The sequence below is a fragment of the Diachasma alloeum genome, unplaced genomic scaffold (assembly GCF_001412515.2).
Source record: "Diachasma alloeum isolate Michigan unplaced genomic scaffold, Dall2.0 Dall_scaffold_00202, whole genome shotgun sequence".
Taxonomy (NCBI): domain Eukaryota; kingdom Metazoa; phylum Arthropoda; class Insecta; order Hymenoptera; family Braconidae; genus Diachasma; species Diachasma alloeum.
This window is the reverse complement of record NW_021680367.1, coordinates 432,292-438,575: the sequence shown is the minus strand read 5'-3', so window position 1 is coordinate 438,575 and position 6,284 is coordinate 432,292.

The window sequence follows — 6,284 nt, the reverse complement described above, 5'->3', positions numbered from 1 at the left end:
GAGTTCTGATAGTCTCAACTTGAACCTTTGAGATTTAAATTTAATCTGGCTGAAATTTTCATCTTGAGACTTTGAGAATTTCAATTTAAGACTTTTTGAAGTCTGGATTCAAGACTTTAGGAATTCTCAGCTTGAGACTGTTAGAAATCTCAACTTCAGGCTTTCTAAAGTCTTAAGTGAAGTCTTTCTCAACTCAACTTGAAATCATCCTTTAAGTTGAGTTCTGAATGTCTCAATTTGAACATTTGAGATTTCAATTTAAGAGACTTTGGAAGTTTGAGACTTGAGACTTGAGACTTTGGAAGTTTCAATTTGAGACTTTTTGAAGTCTGGATCTTTTTTTTTTTTGAAGACTTCAGGAATTCTCAGGTTGAAACTGTTAGAAATCGCAACTTGAAGCTTTTGAAAGTCTTAAGTGAAGACTTTCGCAATTCAACTTGAAATCATCCTTTAAGTTGAGTTCTTTTTTTTATCGTTATTTTACATCGCTTTGACCCAGTTAGGGTATACTGCGATGACGATCAAGACTTTAAATGGTTAGATCGCACCATTCTACCCGGCCGGGATTTGAACTCGGAACCTTTCGCATGCGAGGCAACCAAGTTGAGTTCTGAAAGTCTCAATTCGAAGCTTTGAGATCTCAATTTAATCTCCCTGAAATTTTTACCTTGAGACTTTGGAAGTTCTTAATTTGAGACTTTGAAAGGTCTTTATTTGAGACTTTCAAAGTCTCAAGTTGAGAGTTTCGAAGATCACAACATGAGACTTTCCTGGGCTCAAGTTGATACTTTTAAATGTCTTAAGTTACGACTTTCGAAAGTCGAACTTGAAACTTTTCTGTCAGAGGAGTTCTTAACGTGAGTCTTTTGAAAAACTCAAGACTTTAATAACTCAACTTGAAATTTTTCTTCAAGTCAAGTTCTGAAAGCTTCAATTTCACACTGTGTAGAGTCTCCATTAGAGACTTTTCATAGTTTCAACTTGCGACATTTTTAAGTTTCACTTTGAGAAATTCGAAAATCCTAATTTCAGGTGTTCAAATCTCACTTTGAGATTATAAGTCTCAAAATAAAGCTTGTTTTTCTCCATCACTCAAATGGCGACGATAACTAACCAGTGGATTGACACAGCCCTTTGAATGCAATTTTCGAACGAAGTTGATGAGAACTGAAGCACGTGATAACAACTTGCACCTCAACTCACTTGATCCCATGTTTACTTTTTCCATCACATGTAAACTGAACCAACCGGTTTCCTCATTTTGAAAAGAAAAATAAAATAAAACCGGTCCCTTTAAAAATGACGTCGAGACGATACCCGACAAGTAGCTTTTTCCCAGACACAATAATTTCAATCGAACCAAGTTAATTATACCCAGGGGTCGTATCGGCCTCGTATATACGATTCGCACACCTCTGTCAATACTAACAACCGTTGAATCGATACATCTGTCAACAGACTGTATTGGACTTTCACGATTCCACCAATCATCTCCGGCAAATTCGCATGTATAGTTTATAATCGATGTATGCCACACTACGTATACGAACGTGCAAATATGCGATATTATTTCTTCAGAAATAACGGTCCGATGCTATAGTACAGAAATAATATGCAAATATTTATTCGATTGGACTGCGCCGTCAAAAAGCCAGGAAAATTTCCGATGAAAAACTCAATAGGACGACCCCTGTTGCACCAGTAATGTAGTACTCCGGCAAAAACACATTTTCGATTTTTTTTAAATTTCTATTTGAATTCCATGCATTCTTTCATGAATATAGATTTTAATAAACTCTATTCATTGACACCAATTAAAGTAGCTCTACCCTTACAGTAAATTCAAAGATTATTGAAAAATGCAAAAAAATTGCAGAAAACTCCATTAGATTCGGAATTGTGATTTTTTCTCAATTTAATTATAGTTTTGGTTTTTCAAAGAAGAAATGTTTAAAAATCAGGATTTAACCCAGGGTCTTATGTGAAAATCAACATTACCATTGTAATCGAAGATTAAAAACTGAGTTTTTTTTCATTAGATGTGACAAAATCAAGAATTTTTTTGACACCTCATAAAAAATAATCCACCGTTCTGCAAACAAGCTTTATTATTTATTTATAAGAGGGAAATGTTTGAAAAAATAGCAGTGTCTTGCGAAATTTAATTTAGATAATACTGACTGGGTATGAAATTTTTCAATTTTTTTCCATTTTCCAATTTAGTTCAAGAACTTAAAAACTAAAAATATCCAAAAGTACAGCGTAGCCTGGCCGAAGGGTAGAGCTATTTTAAAATTCAAATTTTCCTGCAGATTCTAAAAATTAATACTTTTCCAAAAATCGATTTTTCAACGATCACTCAAAAAATTGTCATCAAAATGGAGTTCGTCGTGGCTCAAAAAATTGATAACAATACTGTTTTGATTCTATCAGAATATAATGGGGGTCGCACAATTGGTTGTGGAGTTAGAGCACATTTTTTATGCGATTTGAAAGCGAAAATCGGTTTTTTCTTGATTACTGGAAGAATCATCAGTAATAGCAATTAAATCAGGGCTTGAAAAGTATATTTCAATGGCTTCTTAATCAAGTTGAAAAATGGTGAGAACAGCATCATTGCTTATCAAGTTACACAATACCGTCATGAGCTTTTTATATCAAAATCTCTATCTCTATTAAACTCAGGTAGCAGTCTATTATGTTGAATACTTATTCATATTGATTCATGGTCCCGACTAACTTCTGACAGAACCTGGGTTAAACTCTGGCTAAATCCTGAATAAATCCTGATTACATCCGGCTATACACTGATTAAACCTTGATTGAAACTTGATTAAACCCGGACTGAAAACGAATTCGAGTCTTGAGAGGGTCCGAATGTAGAATTATTTGACAGAACGAACTAATACGCAAAATTTTGATGACATTTCAATTGATGATAGTACTATGACATGAAAAAATAGAAGAAGAGAATAGTGAAATAAGAATTAAAAAAAGAGAATCCATTCGAAAGCAAATGGCTAATTTATTAGCAACAATTACTATACCCAATTATTGAAAAATGCCATTATCCCCTTGTTTTAGATTTTGGACGTGAAAAACTCCGTCTTGCCCCAGTAGTTCAGAAGTTCCAACAAAAAAAATCTTCGAACACGTTTTTTCGCTGGAATTTTGGCAATAACGGGGCTCCGATCATACCGTTATGATCAGAACTTTTGGATTAAAAAAATCCTGAAATTTTCATTTCTCCCAAAATATCGCCTCGAAACATTTCAGTTATGAATCACAGCGTCAATCATCCCCGGCTAATGCTCGTGTATACTTCATAATCGATATGCGCTATAGGTTGTACCTATAGTCGAACGTACATATATGCAATATTATATCTTCAGAAATAACAGCCTGTCGGCCATCATTGACGTGTGCACAAATGGGTATAGTGTACGAGTATAATGAAAGGTTGATTGAAAAAATTATACCTCTATTGGAATGGGAAAATTACGATGCAACTGGGGTAATTATGAAAAATGTGATAAAAGAGGTTCTACCTCAACACGACTTTATTTTTAGCCCCCCCCGGTGTCAATTAATCATTGAATTGAAATTTCCTGTCGAAAAACTCTAGTCGTGAATTTATTAAACTCCAATGCATGAACCGAAGAGGTTATTTTCAAAATTATAACGAAATTGGGGTAAAAATTGAAGAGACGGGGGAATAAGTCTGGAATAATTCATCGTTGATGTAGTAAATATCCTCGGGATGGATCAATTATGCGAGGAAAGGCCATACAATATTTACTTTCAACCATACAAAAATTGTCAGAATAATAGAATAAAACTTATTCGACCGGAGAATAGATGAATCAATTAGTCGTGAAAGATTTTTGTGGGTAGCTGAATAGTTTTACAATAGGTTTTACACGTTTCATTGAAATATCAAGTATAAAATGTGACAGTGAGAGAAAAAATATAGAATTATGAATGAAATGGAGGAAAAAATTTCCAGAATGTGAAAATTGATATTGAGAGTTAGATTACCCTATTTTATTCTAGACATTGTCATTGAATGTAGTTTTTTTTTTATCGTTATTTTACATCGCTTCGACCCAGTTAGGGTATACTGCGATGATGATCAAGACTTTAAATGGTTAGATCGCACCATTCTACCCGGCCGGGATTTGAACTCGGAACCTTTCGCATGTGAGACAACGAACTTACCCACTGCGCCAAGCCACCGGGCCATTGAATGTAGTGATGAGACAAGAGACGTGATGAGATGAGACGAGAAGAATCATTCGAGACAATGACAGAAACGAGACGAGACGAGAAAAGCCGGTCGAGAACGAGAGGTAAGACGAGACGAGACGAGACGAGACCCTGAAACAAAACATTAGTTCTGCCGAGAAATTATATGTTCTCCTGAAGAGATCTTTTGTTGTATTGAATCAATTTACTTGTTGACAAAAAAGAAATTTTCCGCCAAAACATGATAATTTTCCTAGCCGTAATTGTTCTCGTGCGACATTTATGTCTTTCGGGTAAATACATTCGTTCAACAGAGAGTTATATGAGGCTCCAGTTTTATCAAGTCAGTGTTATTGAGTAGTGTATATTTGTCCAATAAACACTTATAATTTCCATGAAACAAATGATAATATCAAGAGGAAACTACAATTTTCTTGCCGATAACTGTGTTATTGGCAAAACTAAATAATTTCGAGGGGACAATTTTTTTTTGAAAAAAATATTCTTTCCTCGTCAATTAATTCTTTCTGTGGTATAAACCTGTGGAGTTCTCTCAGATCAAATGATTATCGTACAATAGATTATATTTTTTCCTGCCAACAGTTCGAATTCTTCTAGGAATATTTGTGATGATTACGACAAAAATTCAATTTTTGTGAAAGATATTAAATTTTCTTCTATCCAGTTAGTTAATTTCCCTCAAATAAATCTATTCCACTCCATCAAGTACTCGCACAACACATGGAATTTAATAGGATTGAGTGCATAGAAATTATTTTATGGATTTCTGTATTAAAACTCAGAACAAACGTCAGGAAAAGACGCCAAAAATATCTCCATGTGTTGCCCTGAAATCAAGGAGAATCGAGCAATGAGCAATAGCGTAATTAACGTAAGTAATTATACAACCGTTAAAAAAAGGTAGATTGCAATATCTCCTCACTCATTATCAATTAATTAGTATCGTTCAGCGATTTACGCAGAATCACCTTGACATTTAGATCTGATTGAATCTATGCAGATGAGGGGATTAGAGAATAGGCAATACTAATGAGATGCATTCAATCATAATGGGAATAATTAACTCACCTGTAGCGTCGCCATTGCTTTGCAACTTTTCTTGAAACTTTCAGTCTTTCGTAATGTTAATCAGACCAATTCACATTCAAAAACTGATATTTGTCTGGGGTTACTTGACGATGAAAGTTGATGACATTTCTGGGATTATTACCAGTGTCGTATTAGTCAAAGGAGTGACGATAACACTGCGAAATACTTTTGGACCGTGTGATCAATGCAATTTTTCGTCAGAAGGCCCGTAAAAGCGCAATCTAACCGAGCAAAGCGAGGTTAGAATCGGGTATACTGGGCCTTCTCACGAAAACTAGTGTTTTTAATGCGTAATTTGAGACATTAGACACAAAAATGTGTCATATCGTTCAACTTCGTGACGAGTGACATTTCGAATGTCTTAAAGTAAGACGTTCTATCCGTCTGAAGACAAGACGTTTGATGCACGAGACATTTTTATAATTATAATGTTTTTAAATACGAGTCACCAAGTTCAAGAGATTTTTTTTGTCTCATTTCAAGACACTTGAAGACTGGTTAATCGCTAGTCATTTGTAACGGCGGAACTACGATTGGATTAATCGCGTTAAGACCTGGAATCGTAAGACATTTTTGGTCACATCCTTTTTCTTCCGATTATTGAAGTTCTGAGTTTAGTGAGTGGGCGGAAGGGTGATGAGGGTGGCAGATGCACCCAATAAATAAGCTTCATTTTGAGACTTATGATCTCCAATTGAGACATTCGGAAATTTCCAACTCCGATTTTTAAATGTTGCAAATGGAAATTTGCAAGTCTTCAATTGAGATTTTCAATCTTAAGTTGTAACTTTCAAAAGTTTCAAGTTTAGACTTTTAACAGTCTTAAGTTGAATCTTTCAAGTCTCAAGTTGCATCTGGAGAAAGTTTCAGGTTGAGATATTTTTTGCAACCTGCAATAGGCTTTCTTTCACAGGCTAACTTTTCAATAG